Source organism: Candoia aspera, chromosome 4, assembly GCF_035149785.1.
Source record: "Candoia aspera isolate rCanAsp1 chromosome 4, rCanAsp1.hap2, whole genome shotgun sequence".
NCBI classification, from domain to species: Eukaryota; Metazoa; Chordata; class Lepidosauria; order Squamata; family Boidae; genus Candoia; species Candoia aspera.
Genome location: NC_086156.1, coordinates 56,645,165 through 56,664,793, shown reverse-complemented (window position 1 = coordinate 56,664,793; position 19,629 = coordinate 56,645,165).

Below are 19,629 nucleotides of genomic sequence, written 5' to 3'. Positions count from 1 at the left end.
TAGGTTAGCTTATGCAACTATTGCCTTGGTCCTTTAAAAACCATTCTTGTGAGTGGGGAGGCACTCAAGAAATCTTCAGGGACACCTATCAAGCACCAAAATCCAAAATTGGTTATGGATACTACAGTCCTCCCCCCATCCCACCTCCTCCATTACCTTTTCGGTTATTTGTTTTTTGCCTTCATTTTCATCATCTCCTCTTCAGCTGGAATTCTCTCACCTCCATTTTTTGGAACCTTTCAGAGAACATCAAAGATTCAAATGCAAAGATAGAAAAGGGAGACATTTGCAACTGAGCATGTAGGTTGCCCATGTTTTTGTGGCTTAGCATCAATCAGTCAGAAAAGAACTCAGAAACAGTCAATCACCAGTTGAGCTGATTGGGCAAAGCAATTAGTGAGAAAAAAACCTGAGAAAACAAAAAGGTGTTTTGGATAAAAGACATCCTTTATTCATCCATCCATCCATTCAATGGTGGAATTGAATCCAATCCAAGGACCAAATGGACTCTCTCATGCACAACAGGTCAAATCGCATCAAAAGACAGCCATACATTTCCCTGAAATAACTCTTTATAAATGCATTAAATGGCCACTTTAAAGGCATTTCTGTCATATTAAAAATGACAATTCAGTGGCAGCTTTTGGAGGGACTGTGGAACAAACCACGCCCAGGGCATACAAGCCTAAGTCATAAGTTGCAAAGTTCTGTACCTTTTAAAATCCCTATTTTTGTCAAAGTAATGAGAAACTGTTTTAACGTCAGTACAAAACATTTCAACAGCTCTTAAAATTACATCTTATTCAACAAAAAGTAATATTTTAGACTTATTGGGACCATTATATTTATATAAAATAGGATGAGTAAATCATCACTTGGCTGGAGATGCACTGAAAAAAAAAATCTCATTAAAACAAACCTTTTTGTGATGTCCTAAAGTTAGCATGTTTTGAGAAGAAGTAATTATATGCATTAATTTGACTTTGGGACAAAGTTTAATATTTTAGGCATTCATATACTTGAAAAGATAAATGTATGGTCCCAATTACTCAGTGGATTGAAGACCTGATGTTAGTTGTGACCTGTGACCCAGCTGCTTATAGATGTAGATTATGTATGGATGATGACAACAACATCATATGGTCATCCTTCATTGAAACTGTTATGTAAAATGTCATATAAGTGTATAAGAACCCATATATTTGTAATTGCTACTATTTTAATTATGTAGCCTTTTTTAAAAATATGGTATGATACCCCTCCTTTGAGAGTGTTATGCAATGGAATCGAGGAATATTAATTTAAAAATATATACATATTTTTTTTTTAAAAATCACAGTGTTGAACAACACAGGTGTCCTAGTTTCCTGCTAAAGTAGTCCTCATTTAGTGACCATTCGTAGTTATGACAGTCATGAAAAAGTAACTTTACAACCAATCCTCTCATTTATGACCTTCGCAGTTCTTTTTTTTAAATAGAAATTTTATTAAAAATTAATACAAACTAAAAAGAATAAAAGAATAAAAATAAAAAATAGAAGGTGCAGAAAAGAAGAAAAAGAGAAAAGAAAAAGAGAAAAGAAAGAAAAGTAAGAATATAGTAAAGAAAAAGAAAAGAAATATATAAATAAATGACTTCCCCCTTCATCACAAGTATAAACAATTTTAGTAACTTATCACCTTCTCTTAAAATACAATAAATGATCTCTTCTTCCCATATCCCATCTCTTATCTATAAACAAATCCTTTTTTTTTTTTTGGAATAAACAGCAAAAAGGTGATTAGAACTTTGATTTTGGAAAGTCACAAACAGACTAAGGGTCCAGATGGATTTGAAATAAGTTTTTGGAATTAATTATAAGAATCCTTCCCTTGGGGGGAAAAATGCTTTGTTTTGAATTCTTTTTTAAAAAAAGAATTAATTTAAAAATGGGACTTTGAACATTGGACACTAGAGGGAACTAGAAGGAACTAAAGATTACAATTAAAGCAGAAGAACAAAGCAAAATACATTAACACTGGACATACTGAAGGATATTTTTGAACAATGGACTCAGAAGTTAATTTTAATAGTGCCCGCCTCTATATAAATGAACTATGTCTAAAAGATGTTCTAGAAGAAGAACAAGTTTTACCTGACAAGACTGAGTCTGATCTGAAAGTGGATTTAAAAATGACAGGCTACAAGAATGATATGGAAAAACTGGACATACAAAAGAATGATATGGTACACTGGACATACAAAAGAAATCGTCTGATGTCTTAATAATCAAAAGGGATATACAAATAAGAAACCAAGAGAGTGACCTGGATAATTTTCCTATATTGGATTTACAAAAGGGGCTTGTTAAACCTTTGAAGAATTTTGTGAGAAGGGACAAAGAAAAAATGAAAAGAAATCAAGTTCTAGGATATTATTTGAAGGAACTAAAGATCAAGATGACTTTCACAGGTCTGTAAAGCAAAGGAAAGCAGAAGTAAGATCATAAGCACAGTTGTGGTTTCACTTAGCAACCACTTCCCTTAACAACTGAGTTGCTGGTCCCACCTGTGGTCGCTAAACAAGGACTACCTGTATTAGCTGTTCATGGGTAAAAGTGCAATTAATAGATAGCTTTAGCATTACTTGGCAGCAAGGACTGTCGCAAATTCCTTTGCGGTTTGTGTGTTTTGCTCACCCTTCAGAGGCGAAAGATTAATTGAAGAGGTAGCAGTTATTTCAGTCTCAGCAGCATAAGAAGCCGGAAGGGCCAGGAATCATTCTGGTGGCTCAACTCCTCATGCAAAGAAGAGGAGAGCTCCAGTGATTGGTGTTTCTCAAGTTCCGATTTGACATCCCAGTTCAGGTCAAATCAAAATGTCATATTGATTTGAGGTATAGATAGAGTAGGAGGAATTTTATTTTTTATCAGATTTATTTACAGGTTTCTCATGCAGTAAATGATGGTCAGCCCAAAAGCCGGGGGTTGATCCATTGTGGTTCTTCTGCTCTCCACTCCAGCTCCCTTAGAGTCTTTCAGAAATAAAAATGTCTCAATTTTTATCTGCTTGGCTGACTTAGATGGTGGTTGGAGCCCAGGACTGACACCATCACATTTCTTCCTTTTGCCCGTATTGTCAAAGCAAGTGACGACAGTTCCCTCTCCCTTTCTTCTTTTATCGCCTCCTCAGTTTCTTTAAAATCCTTAAATTCTTTGAGCAGCTTAAAATTTAAAACTTCAAAGGTGCTTGCAAATATTTAAATGTTTGGAATAGGCAACTATACTATCAATTAGGCAGCAAATAGAGACAAGAGGCAGTGCGTACATAACATTTCATGTTAACAGGACACCATCTTGCTCCTCCCCCCACAAAAGAAATAATACTTCTTGTTTGGTTTTATATTTTGATTAGTTAACAATACATTTCTGAGCATCCAAACATGTTACATTTTCTTTCATACATTGTTACAGTTTCTTTCCTGAAACGAATCAATTTGTTTTAATAGCTTCTTTGCGTCTTCTTTTTGCAATTGTGCCATAGATAGGAATCTCCAAAATAGCAAAAGTCACAGTTTGAACTGAACCAACAAAGTAGAATTATCATCAAAATGAACTGGCTACAGTGAGAAAATTCTCAGTGGTTTGTGGCAATGAGATATTTAACTAACAGAAGTCTCATTTAAAATACATGGTGTTAATTAAATAATTTCAGTCTCCCCATCAAATTGCCAACAAAACAGCAGGGAAAGAATGGCAGAGGAAGCTATAGGAATCCTAAAGGCTTTCAGTTCACATTAAGCTCAATAACTTTTCCTTTCAAAACTACATTGGATGTTAGCAGTCACAACTCAGTCCTTCCCTGCAGGCTTTCACTTCAGCTAAAATCCCTACATCATTTTCTGGATTTCCTTGAGTGAAGCCTCCAGGCAAGTCTTGTAAATGGAAGAAGGCTCCTGGCAATCTGGTCAACATCTTGTGCTTGGGGTATAAGAGACCAGACAACAAACTAGACATGCATCTTGTCCACTTTTCATGAGGACTTTGAATTTTCTAGCTATATTTTGTGAGAGGTAAACACACATTTCTACCCATTGCAATAACATCTGCATGCAGCAGCACACTGGCTTAGAGCTTGGAAATGATTTAAAGGGAAATCCTTAATTTTAATAGACTGAAATCTGCAAATGGAAATTATATTTTGAATAATTTGTTGATGCAGCTTCTTGCTGCTAGAAATCCAGAACCTTTCTCACTAGCAATCCATAGGCATCCTAACCCTTGCGGGATCAATACAAAGATTGCTGCTGGCATGATGACTTGTCCTTATTCTCTTTGGTCTCCTCTATGTTTTGTGACTGTTGGCTGTTTTGCAGCATGGAGAACACTAAACAAAAGCTATGTAAATCATAACCTGGGGAAGAGAGAATCAGCATCATGGGGACAGAGGACAAAATTGAGGTTACCAGGCCAATCCAGTGAGGCTGTAAATCACTGAGGAAAAAAACGATCCCAGAGTGACTAGCAATAGAAAAGGGAGCATCTTTAACTTCCACTACACTATTTTAAAACATTATTTAATCATATGTTCCCAGCTGTTAGTAAGAGAGCAGCAGGTGGGCCTCTTTGATTTGGAAAGTCTCCTGGCATTCTTTTAAAGAAGGACCAATCCTGAGTCTCCTCTCTCATGGATAGTTTGACCCTGACAAACAGGACTGCCAATGTGCTAAAGTACAGAATCATCTTGAAGTGAAATGTAATGGAAGGAAAGAAGGAAAGAAGGAAAGAAGGAAGGAAGGAAGGAAGAAGAAGATATGTAGAAAATAGAAAGAAAAAAAGAAAGAAAAGTAAGAATATAGTAAAGAAAAAGAAATATACATATACTGTATAAAGAAGTAACTTCCAACCTTCATCACAAGTATAAACAATTTCTGTAACTCTTCACCCCCTCTTAGCTTACCACCAATGATCTCTTCATCCCATATCCCATCTCTTACCTGTAGATAAATCCAAAAACGATCATCTTTTCAGTCCCAGTGTCAGCAGAAGGTCCATTAAGAGTTACCAGAAATAACAACAGTATTTAACCTTGATCAAATAAAACAACTTTATTTATTTCTCACATTTCTTCACCACCCATCTCACCAAGTGACTCTTTATATTCCTTTATATTACATCCTTTTACTTCTAACAGTCTTAATCTTTAGTCCATTCAAATAGTGTCATAGTTTTTTTTTCTTTTCATTTCTTCTTTGTCCCTTCTCACAAGATTCTTCAAAGCTTTAACATGCCTCTTTTGTAAATCCAATATTTAAAAATTATCCAGGTCATTCTCTTGGTTTATTATTTGTTTTTCCCTTTTGATTTTCATCAACTGGTTTCTTTTGTATGTCCAGTGAAACATCCTTTTCCATGCCATTTTCATAACCTGTCATTTGTAGATCCACTATTGATGCCTTCTCTGTCTTGTCAAATAAAATGTGTTCCTCATCTGCTTTTTCTTCCATAACATCTTTTGGACACAGGCTATCCAACAGCAAACATCACTATTGACATTGTTGAGACTAACTTCTGATTCTGTTTTTCAAAAGTGTCCTTTAGTATTTTCAATGTTATAATATTTTGTGTCATTTTATAAGTCTCAGTTAATTAGCTGTGAATCAGGCTTGTGTATTTTTCTCCTTTAACTGAAATCTTTAGTTTCCTCTAGTAACCAATTTTTTAAAATTACTTATCTTTATTTTGTCTTGCAAAAGTCCAAACATAAAGTTACTTATCTTTATTTTGTCTTGCAAAAGTCCAAACATAAAGTTACTTATCTTTATTTTGTCTTGCAAAAGTCCAAACAAATCCATTTCCCACAAGAAGGATTTCTTATAATTAATTCCAAAATCTTATTCCAAATTCTTATAATTAATTCCAAAATCTTATTCCAAATGTATCTGGTCCCTTAATCCATTTATAACTTTCTAAGATTAAAGTCTTATTTAGCTTTTTGCTGTTTCTTTCAGTTTGTTTTAATTCTTAAGCTTATGATTAAAATTTTCTTAAGGATTGAAAGCAAATTCACCCAGCCTTTTCAGACCTGTCGATCTGAAAGTCTCTAATAGCATAGAAGTAGTTAACAAGCAATTTCCAAACATGATTAGAAAAGGAAGTTTGTGAACTTAGCATCCTTTAAAAGGCACCGACCACAGTTGAGAGCAAGATGGTTATTCCTGTCATCTCCCAGTGCTCAAAACCTGCTGGGGACCACTGTCTTGTGGTCTTCCTGTGAGAAGCAACTGTTTGGAATGCATGTGAGCAATCTCTCATCTTCTCCTTGTCTGGAGAGGTTCTGAAGAGCCAGTCTAATACCACCTCTTCATTCTTCACCGCAGTTATCAGCTCTGCTTTTTGCAGAGCCATCTTCAGTCCGCCATTTCTTCTTCTGGGAGTCCAAAGCACATCAAGGACTTAAGACACTCTGTTTAGTATCATCCCCACCTTTAAGTTACAGTAATAACAGCAGATTTTATCACAGAGCTATCATAAACCACTGCCTTTTTGTACAGCTTCCACATTCTTCAAGACTGGGATAATAAGCAGGAGGATGGGACTTCTCTAATATTTAATATTATTTTGATGCCTTTAGACAGTTAACCCTTTTAGCAGATTGAGATTATGCTATTTTGGGGGTGAAATATGAATGTAGATTACGAAGTGCAATAAAAATGAGGTTTTTTGTTTTGTTCTCAAAAATGGGGAGTTATAACTGATAATCCTTCTTCTGAACTTTCTTTAAAGATCTGGAAAAGGTGGCATGCAATTTTAACCTCTATAGTATTTTCTGTAATCCCATTGTCATACCTTAACAATAAAAAAGTATCAACATAGAAATTAATATTGACTAAGAGATTTCTATATGGGAAAAGACCATTAAAGAAACAGAATTAATAGGAAAAAAAAACTCAGGATACTCATTCTTCATGGTTTCAATTATTCAGAATTCAATTTTAATTACCTCCCCTGAAAGAAAGTTAAACCCTTTTTGGGGCGGGGGGAGGGGGATATATTTAAAAAGCTTAGATAACCAAAGATGAGCATTTCTAAAACTCACACCATTCTTAATACAACCATATATCTTTCAAAACAAATCTGTAAAGAAATTTGATGGAGAGACATAAAAGAAATCAGGTCCAATTTAGGAAGGAACTTGGCAGAAAAAAAATCCTTTCTGAGCCATTCTTACATTTGTTAGAGAATTCTTTGAAATTAATTTATGAATGGCACCACATTTGTATACAGTTTAATAAAAGTACTGAACCATACCTCCAGAACTGTTTGAAAAGTTGTGCCCCATAAGGAACTTTTTAATATTTTTTGTGGGAGTTCCCTAAAATAGTGCCCTAAAATAAAAATCTTTTGGAGTAAGAAGTGAAGTAATTAGCAATATCATCTCCAAACCATTTGTAGAGGTAAATTTAAGTTTGTTGTTAATTTGCTCCAAACACAGTTTGAGAATTATATCAAAATATATATGAATTACCCTGCTGGTAGCAGCCAGAATTACAGTAGGTCAATGTTGAAAATTAGACTCTTCCCCATCACTGGACATGTGGTTAAATAAAATAAAATATAATATAATATATGGTATCTATGGAAAAACTAAAAGATAAAATAAGAGGGATCAAGCTATGCAGACCAAAAAGTTTTTTGTGGTATGTGGCATCCTTTTATGAATTTTATTAGTAGAGATAATGCTAAGATTCCTCAGAATTATAGAATACTCTGGTCAAATGTTTAATCATTATTGTGTTTATTGTTTATCATTTTTTATGAATTCTCTCTTTCTATAAACTATTTAATAAAAATGATGGGGTTAGCAGAGTATTTAAAATGTAGAAGGTTTAAAAATGAAAAACAAAAAAAAGCAATTACAGTTTTCTGTAAAAGAAGATCTGTGTTCAGAGCAAAGGATATCTCTTTATGTCTGCCATTTGGTTTGGTTTACTTGGCAAAGGGGCCTCCAATGGGCTACTCTGAAATCATGAATTGGCGCTTAGACACTGTCACATTTATCCAGTATATGTACATGACCCATAGTGTTAGTCCATCTAGCTTGGTAGAGGTTGGAATGGGGTTACGATCGGGGTTAGGTTTAGGGTTGGGGTTTTATCCATGCTTGTGGTATCTTGTCCCATCCTTTTTACATTTTTGGATGAAATGGAAATGAGACTCCCATTGTAGTGACAAACAAGCATTCACATGGCCTAGTTGGGTGCCTATAGTAGCATCATTATGTGGGCAAACTTGTAACACAGCTGGGAAGTAACTCTGGACAGGGAGAAATTGCATCATGCAGGAAGAGGGCTTGGGAGTAAAACAGAATTCAACTCCTGGCTGCATGATTTAAGCGGGAGTAATTTTAGTGCTGCATAAGGAATGAAGGAGGGTTTTCCCTTTTCCTCCTTTGGAAGGGATTATGGCCTTATGGCTGCTGTGGCTCACAAGAATGTTCCATTACTGCTATTTGACAAACTGAGAACTGAGAGGAGCATTTTTTAAAAAAAGAAGTTAAAGCTACCTGTAGGCTATATAATGTTTTGCTTTGGATTCCAACACTACGAACTTATGAACAGTAATTATTACAATTTCCTGGGCTATTGCACAAGAAGATTATGCTTTCTTGTGTGCTGGCTTGTAAGGTAACTTGGGTTATATTGTTGGAAGAGTACCCAAGTACTTATTGTTCATCCTGGCCTGTAGGATTGAATAAAGAAGCACTATTAATTAATTCAGGATTGATTTCTAGTACAAAATAATATAATGGAAATGTGTGGACAGGTATAGGGAGGGAGGTTTTTTTGTACTTTGGGGATAATTTTTAAGACAGTTCGGTGGATAAAAGGATTCACATCAACAAGAGTTTAAAAATAAAGGCTGTTGCTAATCCAGATGCAGAAACAATTTTACCAGATGACTTGCTTAGATGGTCCTTGAGTAATAAAGACCAATTAATAGTCATTTTTGCATTTATAATTTCACGTTTTTTCTTCTAAAAGGAAATTAAATACTCATATTTTTAATGGGACATCTACCACTCATTAATTGAGGAGGTGCTATAAAGCTCATCAAAACTAAAGTTGAACTAGCAGTACCCTTTACTTGTAAACCCTTGTTGATGTGAATTCTCTTCACATCCTCTTTAGAATTGTACTAACATTCTAAGCATTTTAGAGTGCAGAGAGGAAGGAATTCAATATCTGAATTCTTCCCCCAAACAACTAAACTAGTATAGAGAGTAATAAAAGATTATATTGGACCATTGCTGCCTGATTCTTCATTTTCAATGTATGGGGAATTCAGTTATGGAATTCCTTAACTATTCTCCAAAGTGATGTGGTCCAGATGCAAGTTAAATAATACATTATGAGGAGGAGGGTTATTTGGCTTACATAGACTGCACCACATCTCCTGATTTGTACAAGACAATGAAACAATGAAGCCTCAAGAACTTCAGTGCAAGTCAGTCAACTCCAAATTGACAGTCATAAGTTTTGGCTTGTAGCAAACTGCTCTGGGGGATGAGTCCAAATCTGAAGGCAGGATTGCTGGCTGGAGACACTAAGGCTGAGCAGAGGGCTGGAAAGGAGCTGGCGGGGGTGGGGGGAGCAATGGCAGCAGGGTCTGCATGTTTGGAGAAGGAGGGGGGTAGGACACATGAACTTGTCTGTGCTGTTACTTGTTCACAGCAAAGGCCTTCTAATGCTGTGGGATGGTCCCATATGCTGCACGTGAAGGCCTGGAGAGTTACAGTAAGGCATGCCAGCTCTGGGGAGTAAAGTTGGGGGAGTAAAGCCAACAGTATGGTTTGCATATGAGAGACCTGGTGAGATGGGTCTGCTAGAACTTGAAGAAGGTGTTTATGGAATTGGATTTGACACAGTACAAGATCTTAATCCTTGCACAGACATTTCATTAACATATATTTTATCATCCATTTCCAAACTGGATTCACTTTCAGACAGCTGCCTGCCCAAGGCCTCTCTTCACTCCATCTCTCTCAGCAATTTTCTTTGGAGCCTCAAGTCTATATAATCCATTTCATCCAGAATCCTCTGGAGTTGTAACACTACCACTTTCTCAACCACCTTCCCCAGAAAGGGGATTGTCCAACACAGTAGGGTCCAGTGATGGTTTCTTGAGGAGGGGGTGTACCAGCACTTCCTTGAAGGCAGCTGGAAACACCCCTTCTCTCAAGGTTGTATTAACCATCACCTGGACCAAACCACATGTCCCCTCCCAGGCTGCCTTCACCAGCCAGGAAGGGCATGGGTCTAGATGACATGTGGTGGCATTTACAGTCCGGAGGATCCTGTCCACTTCCTTAGGTCCAACAGGATCAAATTGCTCCCAAATAACTGGGTAAGTACATTCCCTTGGCATCTCCTCAGACTTTGCCTCACACTTAGAATCCAACTTGGAATGGATCCGAGCGATTTTATCATGCAGATGCTCAGAAAACTCCTCTGCATGGCCCTGTAGGTGGATCACCAAATCCACCTTACCCAAAAGGGATCAAGTAATCTTAAACAGGGCTGTCGGGTGGCATTCTGCGGACTCAATAAAAGCGGAGCAATATTGACATTTCACCACTCTACCACCACAAGGCCTTAATAGCGGCTCTAGCTTGTGTTTGGTTGGGTTTGGTCTTTGTCTTCCTCCAGCAGCGCTCTAGACATCTCTTAAGCCTCTTCAGAACCCTCAACTCCTCCATAAACACAGGGAGTGCTGGGTTCAATGAGGGAAGAGAGGTCACACAGGCGCGATCCTGTCCAAGGCCCCGGCCGCCTCCCTATTCCAAGCAGCTGCCAGGGCCTTCACTAGACTGTGCAGTAGATCCTCAGATATGACCCCCAGCTTCTTCTGAAACTCCCTCAGGTCCATCAGTCACCGGGGGTGGACCAGTCGAATGGGTCCTGCCTCCCTGTGGAGTGGGGCAGCCCAGGAGAATCTCAGGGCCACCAGGGCATGATCTGACCATGACAATGGGGACTGTCATGAGCACTGATGGTGAGCAGGAGGGGGCCCCTATCCAGGGGGGAAAATGCATGCGTAGTAGTGAGAAGTTGAGCAGTCATTCAAAGAGACACAGAACAGACCCACCTTGACTTTTGGGGTTTATCTGTATCAGTTTTCTCACGCTTCTTCAGTTTGTTAGGATTTTCTGTCTAACGTAGCAGTAATAAAACACTAGAGACTTATTCCTCATCTCAGCGTGGTTCCTGACTGTTAGGACAGGAACAGATCTAGCTCTCCCCTCAGATCACATTGCTACTGCTCCAACAAGAAGGCCGAGTCCAGAGTGAGGCCACTGTCTCGAGTTGGGTCCCAAATAATCTGGGACAGGCCCATGGCTGCCATGGAAGTCATGAACTCCTGAGCCACCTCTGAGGCACCCCCCAGGGATGGCAGGTTGAAGTCCCCCAGAACCATAAGCCTGGGGGACTCCACCACCAACCCTGAGACACCTCCAGCATATCAGGCAGGGAGGTTGCTATGCAGCAGGGAGGCTGGTACAGCAGCAACGCTCCCACCTGTTCTCAGGAGTCTAACTTGAAAAACAGGCTCTCACAGCCGGCCACTTGTGGAGCAGAGCCCCTGGAGGCCACTAGAGACTTTCGAATGACAACAGCTACCCCTCCTCCCCTATCCCAGTGTCTCGGCTGGTGCCACACCTGAAACCCAGCCAGGCACATTTCCGAGAGGGCTACAGCTCCCTGTTTATTTGGCTCTCTGTCAACAGCTAGTTGACAGCTCTATGTTTACTTGGCTCCAGCAAAGGATAGGGCAAAACCACTGCTGAACACATTTCCATGTCTGTCATTATCTCTGCTTTTCTACTATAAATTTCAGTGGATCAATTCTCTCCTTTATGGCCTACCAGGTTAGAATATATGTAATTAATGTTGGCTTCTTCTAGCAGTCCAGTCTGGGAAAAATAGTCAGGCATACAAGAATCCAGTAACTTCTGATAAGGAACTTTACTGCAGAAAAGCTAAAAAGCCATTACTAAAGAATTCCAATGACTGCTATGTATCAAAAGGGAGTCTTGTGAACTGAGTTTTAAACATTTGCTTTTTTTTTTTTTTTGGTAGGCACCACGCTTGGATGGGACTCCTTTTGAGGGAGGAGGGCCTGTTTTGGTAATGTCTAGGTCTGATAATAGGCTGTTTTTTCTGGCTGTGTAATCATTGTTTTCTTTGTTTTTTGCTTTTAAATTTGTAAGCTACCCAGAGTCTTGTGGAATCAGATGACCCCTAAACTGTAAAAAAAAATTTTTTAGCAAATTCTTACAAAGTGTTCATTGCTGTTAATTAGCATCCTTTAGGTAAATCGAGCTTTTTCTTTTTGTCCTAATTTTTTAAAAATATATGAGAATTTGCTTTGAAGTTTTCTCAGGCCATCATAATCAAAATAATTAATATCAAACTGAGATTTCTCTTTTGCTTTGTTGGGGATAAGCCTAATTTTATCAAAATGAACCTACTGGTCCACATATTTGAATGGAGACAATAACTTTTTCAATTGTTGTTGTTCAAATTATTTCCCAAGTGGGCACAAACATTTTTCCTGACCCCTTAAGAGGAGAATGCAGTCAAAAGCAACTCTTTACACAATATAAAGGTAAGGTAAAGGTTTCCCTTAATGGGACGCGGTGGCACTGCGGGTTAAACCGCTGAGCTGTCGATCGGAAGGTCGGCGGTTCGAAACCGCGTGGCGGGGTGAGCTCCCGTTGCTCATCCCAGCTCCTGCTCACCTAGCAGTTCGAAAACATGCAAATGTGAGTAGATCAATAGGTACTGCTTCGGCGGGAAGGTAACGGCGTTCCAAGTCGTCATGCTGGCCACATGACCCAGAAGTGTCTATGACAACGCCGGCTCCATGGCTTAGAAATGGAGATGAGCACCGCCCCCTAGAGTCGGATTCGACTGGACTTTACGTCAAGGGAAACCTTTACCTTTACTAAAGGTTTCCCTTGACATTAAGTCCAGTTGTGTCCGACTCTAGGGGGCAGTGCTCATCTCCGTTTCAAAGCCGAAGAGCCGGCGTTTGTCCGTAGACACTTCTGTGGTTATGTGGCCGGCATGACTACACGGAATGCCGTTACCTGCCCGCCGAAGCAGTACCTATTAATCTACTCACATTTGCATGTTTTCGAACTGCTAGGTTGGCAGGATTAGCAATGGGAGCTCACCCCGTCATGCGGATTTGAACCGCCGACTTTCCGATCGGCAAGCTCAGCAGCTCAGCCCACAGTGCCACCGCATCCCCTTACATATTTTATATATATATATATATACACACACACACACACACACACATACATACACACACACACACACACACACAATATAAAGAACACTAAATATTCACTGTATAAATTAAAAGGGCCTATACAAAGTTATATAAAATAGATCAGCCAGTAATCAATACAAATACAAAGTAATCAATTAAACTGGTCAGATCTAAGCTAGAAAACTCTATGAAACAATTCAGCTTTCAGTATCTGCCTGATACAATCACGGGGAGTGGGGGGGGCAGTCTGATTTCCACTGCAAGTCTATTCCAGAGGGTCAGTGCTGCTACTGCAAAGTCAGCTCCCTTGATTTCCCAGAAGTGGGGGATAAGAAGCAGTTTGTCTCATAATGACCTGATAAAATGGACTGAATTTAGTTGAAGTAAAAGGTCCCCCATGTACCCAGTTGTAATAAGCAGGAATTTCCCTTTTAGTATTTCAGCCTAAAAATGCCTTTGTACAGTGAAATCAGTACCACATTTAATGGTCATTCAATGCAGCAAGGATTAAGCTGCATGTGGGAATGACCTTGGGAGACAGGAGGAAAAGCCACAGACTAGACAAGAGGCAACTGCATCATCAGAAGGAATAGGGGCATGGCAAACATCTCAGAAGGGACCCTCCCTAGTTTCTTGGATTGTAAAGGCAAGGGAGGAGAGATGTATTTTCAGATTTGCAAGATTCCGTTAATGTAACCTTACAATAACGATAGAACTAATACTCTTGGGTGTGCTTCTTGTCTGGACTACCTTACAAGGCTGATATCAGGTACCAAATCATAAAAGGATTTATGGGTCAAAACCAGCACTTTAAGAAAGTCACTAATTCCTTCAGAATGATTGTTTTCCCTTGAAACAACAACTAAACAATATCAGTCATGGAAAGTGACATCATGTTCATGTCAGCCCAGGTATTGACACCATCTCTTTGCTGAGACCATATTGCCTGCTGTAGTCAAGCAACCTTGGCTGCCTTATAATAAAAAAAGTATAAACCAACAAAATAAATAAATAATAGTTGGGGATGAGGGGGTCTCTTTGGATATGAGGCTCTAGATTTCTGCCCTGACATACAGGCTTCCATTGCTTGAACAGTGTTAACGGATACCAACTTTCCCCCACAATCTTGAGATGTACTCCATGTTCACTTACATTATAGTAATTATTTCCAAAACTACATCTAAATTAGCAAATGTAATGGACACAGTACCTTCTTTTAATCCCCCTATATCTCCCAGTCACCTTTTCTCTCTTACCTCCACCAATGAATGAATACACAAGGATCTATCTTGGAAAAATCATTCTTGGTCTGCAGGGCCATCATCACTGAGAAACTTGATGAAGCACTGCAGGATTTTCAAGCATGGTGACAGTTTTATGTAAAGTTTTATATCCAATTCAATATTTAAGTAATGGCTGTAGGTTTATAAGAGGCAGCCAACCTACACTAACTCTATTCCTCCGTTTCATCCCTATCTGCAAGCTTTAAGAGCAAAGTCATTAAATCCCAAGTGAGCAAGGTCTGATCTACATATGCAGCAGAATATGGAGATAAAGTGCTGCAGCTGTAGAATGGACTTGTCATTTCAGACTGCAAGAGCTCAAGTGGATTTTTCAATGTGTCAAAGAAAACTCCACACCATTTTAAAAATTAAGTGTTATTTCAAATTAACACTTAAAAGAGGCTGATCTCACCTGATTCTCCTGTGAGTATAGGCCATGTGTGAATTGGACAGACCAATATTTTACAGTCCTAAGCAAGCTGGAAACCTCTCACCAGTACCCTCTCTTGCTTACTTTGTTAAAAATAGCTCTAGAAAATAAATTGGCTGGTTCCCAACTGATCACTGCATTTCTGATTATCAGGCCATTTGACGATTTTGACTACTTGACCACTTAGCTGAAGGCTCTAATCCTCTTACTCTTTGTATCAGGTAAAGTTGTAATTGTTGTGGGTTCTCTACAATCCTTATATTTCAGATCTTGTCTTGGGAAGGGAAAAGAAAGAATGATAAAGAGAAAAAAGCAAGCAAGCAAGTAAACTAATCTTGCATCTTGTATACTTCTAGACCCACAGAATCTCACAATCTCACTTCTCCCTTAGCTGGCCCTTGAAAAGTAGTGCTGAGCTATACTGTTGCAGGCAGTTCTGAGATTTCAAAGATTTTTTTCCCCAAAACATCAGGACTTTCCTCTTTCTTTTCTTGTGTTCAGCTGTGGAAGGGGTCATTTTCTTATATCCTTACTTTAAATCTATGAATTATTGGGACACCCAGGATAAACTGTCATACTCCTTGCAGGGAACAATCTGACGTATTGCTAGGAAGACCACCATTTCCATATTAAAGACCATTCTGAAGAGGAAAGACTACTCAGAACAGATTAGGGTTGACTACAGAGGTGATGTCCTACTGTTTTTTCTACATTGTTTTATAGTGGGTTTTTTTTTTAATATGGTCAGATCAGTAACAGACCAGTAACATTTGTTGTATTGTGCTCAGCCTTATGAACTTTTTGCCCAAACCCCTCCCAAAGTTCAACAAATTACTCAGATGCTATCAAATTAATGCCACATCTGGTGTGGCATTTCAAGGCAAATACTTGTTAGCAGCCCTTTTCCCATTCTTATCCAGGACAAAGTCCTGACATAGACTCCCGGTAATACTTCACCAGTAAAGGACGCCTGAGCCAGGACTGCACTGATTCATGTCATTGTTTGGAGCATTTGAGCACTGAGGGCTATGTGGCCATGATGCTATGACATCACCAGAAGTCCCTCCATTTTTTGCAGGTTTGGAGATTTTGTTGTTGTTTAATAGAAGAAGGTGTCTTAAACCCAGCAGAGCCTGTGGTCCTGTTTTCTTTTTCACCAAATAAATAAATATTTATTTTCTGTAAAAATAAAGGAAAGAACAATCATGCCACCAATTTTCTGTTTTCCTTCCAAAGTCCAGTTTTATGGAGCCCTGGGCCATAATGTTTTCTGCTGTCTGCAGATTTTCTGCTGTCTGCAGACCATAAAATGCCCATCTCTGGTCTAGAGATAACAAAGTGCATGGAAAAATTCTGTAATAAATATGTAGGATGTGAAGATGGAAACCTGAGGTCCTTTGATAAATCTGACAGTGCTTCTTTTGACCTGAATCACAAGAAATAATTATTTCAGAAGTGATACACTTTTTTATTGATTTTTAATCTTGTAGAAGATCTCAGCAAGATAAGATATTTCTTATAAGTATTTATTTTTGATATTTTTTATTGGTCCATACTCTTCTTCCATAACCTGATAACCAGCATTGTTACCTCAAGCATCTTTAGAGTGTGGTGCTGGGAAATGGTATAAAGCAGACACTCAGAGCTGTGGTCCCAGGGCCACATTCAGCCCTCAGGATGAATAGGTATAGTCTCAAAGAAGAACATTAGTAAGACAGGACTACAGAATAATCTTATTAACTATATTTGGTTTTAATTATTTGTCAAGAGAAATGAAACCAAGTTCAGTTTTTATTCAGTTCCTACCCACTAATGTTTTACATACAACCCCTGCAACACTGAAAAGCTAAGTGCAGTCCTTGGGCAGAAAAAATTATGCATGTCATTTCTGTTCAGCTCCATTTCTTTTAGGTAACAGCAGGCTGGAAGAAAGGCCTAGAATCATTTTCCAAGGTTATACTGTATATCTAGTCCCATTACTGTATACTTGTATCATCTCCCCTGTTCAGATTCAGTGCATGCACAGTTCATTTCAAATAGGATACAGCAACAGCTGTAGAAGAAATGTAAGGCTCTAGAAGAAACACTGAATTTAAAGAGTTTCAATTACATGATGCCAAATTTTTGCTTTACAGCAGGAGCTTCGTACAACCAATCCGCTCTGACATCCAATTTGAAGTCTACTGTTTCACATCTGAGTAGCAGATCAGCTGAATGTTTGATCAGATTCCAGCCACAGTAGTACCTGCCCTTTCAGTTAAAGCGTTGATGTGTGTGTAGTCCACAAGCTATATGGAAGAGTTATATTTACTGGAACAGAAACACAGGAGTTGGTTTTAACAACATTCAGGAAGGAGGGATGCAGCATGATTCAGCAATCTGTCACCCTTTTCAAGGGCAGGTCCATGATAACAAGAGCATGCCAACCTTTTAAATAAAGCAATACTATAGAAATCACTTCTCCTGAAATGGAGATCATTATTGTTTCAGATTATTGACTAACTTGATTACAACTTTAAGAACATCTCATCAATTTAATTAGCAGTAAAGAGAGTTCACTTTTAAATATTTTTCAGTTAAGTAGGGCTAGATTTTATTTTTAAAATATAGATTTTTTTAGCACTCAGAGCTTTTTTGTGATTCAGTTTATGCAAACTAATTTATCCTTAAGGAAAAGAAAACTTTTCTAAACACAAGAGTGATATTAAGATACCTTGTTCCTGTAATAATTGCCCATGGTTACTGCAGTACTAATTTTATGGAAATTGTTTACATTACCAGAAAACAAAATGTTCTAAGAGACCTGAAGTTTTTTGTTTCACTGAATGTTAAATGTATGCTTGACTTGTCATCTTTCTATCCAGATAGACTTGTCAAACAAGCGGGGCTTTTGATCTGATATGACATCATGTTTTGACATACATTTTTTTTTAAATAAATAAATATATAAAGAAAACCTTTACTGAATGTATAATTATATAAAAAAATCATTGAAGCAAAATATGATGAGGTTTATAATGACACACAGAGTTGACAAGTATATGTTTACAGTGCTGAGGGAAAACTAAAAACTCTTGCTTATCAGAAAATCCTCCCCTGCACATTCAACTGACAGGTACTGATTTGTGATGCTCAGTACAACCAGAAGGCCAAGTTATCAGAAAAGTTGCTCTGTTTACTGAACTGTGATCAAAAATGATGTGAAAAATTACTGTCAAACTGTGCTTTCTTTAGACAGCTACAGGAACTCATTTCAGCAAAAAGCTTTTATGTAAGTATTTCATTTTAATGTTAAATAATTTTCAGTAACATTCTGTTAAATAATGTTAAATAATGTTCATAATGTTCAATAATGTTCAATAACATTCTGTTCCCTAATTGCAATCCAGTCCAATGTTATTTACTGTTTAGCATTTAGCAACCCTTGTTTATAAAATGTGAGCTCAGAAACTTTCTCTCAAAGTTAAGATAGTAATTGAAAATGAAGAAACTTTAATAAGTAACATAATTATCAGTATTACTTCCAAGAAAAGTCTATATCATAACCACATTTTTCTTGAAATGCCCCATATATGTTATTGTAAAACTATCATCTAAAGAATGTTGATCCAGGATGAGGATGTCACTCCTCAAATGGCAGCTATATTGAGAATGGGCAAGACATAATCAGAACATACTTTCAGAATCTAAAGGTAATTGTTAATCCAGCAAGGTTATATGATGATTGAATGAAAAGTAATGCCTCCAATGTTATAAGTTACCAACAGATGGCAATACTAACACTAAACACTCTACAGTATCAGGTCTTCTTCAGCATCTGTTCTTTCACTTCAGTTGGTGGGAAGTTGCTGTGGGAAAAGGTTGTTCTGTTTTGTTTGTGAAATGGAAGCCTGTGCTTTAATCTATGTGCCATGTACTTGTCCCTGTGCTTTAATCTACGTGCCGTGATTGAATTTTTGACTGCCAAAAGAGTCCCTCCAATTAAAATTCTCTGCTGAATGCAGGTTTATGGTGCTGACTGTACTGATATCAGTATTGTGTTGTTGGGTCAAAAAAGGTAAAAAAAGGTGAACCGGGAACAGCTGATTTGTGTGATCAGGAACAAGATAGATGACCTGTGACAATAATCAGTGAATTTCACATGAGAAAAGTTAAACGGATTAAGGACAATTGGTGGATCACTCAAAGAGAAATTGCTGTCAGGCTTGGCATTTCACAGAAACATGTGGTCACATTATTGATGTTCTATTGATTCTATTCTATTGATAGTTTGTGCACGATGGGTTCCTCTCACTGGTAGAAGTGTGTAGCAAATTGTGGGGATTATGTGGAGAAATAAATACAGGTAACAAAAAAGCTCATTTCAAGGATTATTTCTCTGTTTCATTTATTCTAGTCCCACCTTAGGCACAAAACCAGCTGGATAACCCCGGGTGAGTCACTCGTTCTCAGCCCTAGGAAGCAGTTCTAAAATCAGGCCAAGAAAACTGCAGCAGCTAGTCCAGACAGTTGTCAGGAGTCAACGTTGATTCAGTTTGTTTGTTTGTTTGTTTGTTTATTTATTTATTTATTTAAACTAAAGTTATGGAAGTGAAAG